This window comes from Limulus polyphemus, unplaced genomic scaffold, assembly GCF_000517525.1.
Source record: "Limulus polyphemus unplaced genomic scaffold, Limulus_polyphemus-2.1.2 Scaffold2343, whole genome shotgun sequence".
Lineage (NCBI taxonomy): Eukaryota > Metazoa > Arthropoda > Merostomata > Xiphosura > Limulidae > Limulus > Limulus polyphemus.
In genome coordinates, this window is record NW_013667953.1 from 191,801 (window position 1) to 192,875 (window position 1,075).

Below are 1,075 nucleotides of genomic sequence, written 5' to 3' on the forward strand. Positions count from 1 at the left end.
CGAACTTTCATATATCTAATTTTTATATTGTCCAAATAGTTACCAAACGTTTCCTAGGAGAAAACTTTATATTTTATATTTTGTCTTCAGTAATCAATTTCTGTTCGGGTTCGGAAAATTTGAACGATCTCGCAACCATCATAAAAAATTATGAAATAAACATAAATTATGCATCTTTCATTCTGGAATGAACACAATAGGATTTAAATTGATAGTTATTGGACGAGCATCAGGACGTGTTTGTTGTGCAAATATAAGGTAGTGACAGTACTTACTTCTATTGTATTTTAAGTAAAGGTTTTTAATAATAGTTCAATACAGTCTCCATTTATTGAAAGATAACTGAACATCCAAGTATTTTTCCTTATTATCTATTTCTCCATCTGTTGAGAGATAACTGAACTTCCAAATATTTTTTTCTCCGTCTTTTGAGAGATAACTGAACTTCCAAGTATTTTTTCTCCATCTATTGATACATAACTGAATTTCCAAGTATTTTTTCTATTTTTTCTCCATCTATTGAGACAGGTCAGTTCATCCAGCCCATCGCTGCACTGTGCTACAAATGAGCTAAAATATAATTATTTATATGGAAATATCATAGATTGTAGAAAAACTTACTATGTAGAAAAAATTGAAATAAGTGTAAGTAAAAATGTCCAATCTGATTTTTGCATCTGACAGTAATATAAGTTTTAGGAAAATCAGTGAAATGAAAATTTCGGCGACTTTGGATATCGGAGTGCTTTTTGTGTAAGTACCTGCAATGAGAGTTCATTCCTGCAGTCACCTCTGCGTGCATTGTTGTAAGATGATACAATGCTTACAGGCAGTTGATACAAGTAGTGTGACGAGTGTGCGCGTGGTTACACAACTTTGTGATAGAGAAGACGTGTGTGTATTGTGTGTGCTTCTACATATATTTGTGTGTTGTACATATGTGTTTGTATATTTATAGTTAAATCTGAAACACTGGTTCAATACACGGATTAAACCCGAACAGGCGACTTTTTGCGACTTTGGATATCAGAGTGATTTTTGTTTAAGTACCTGCAATGAAGTTTCCAAGAAAAGC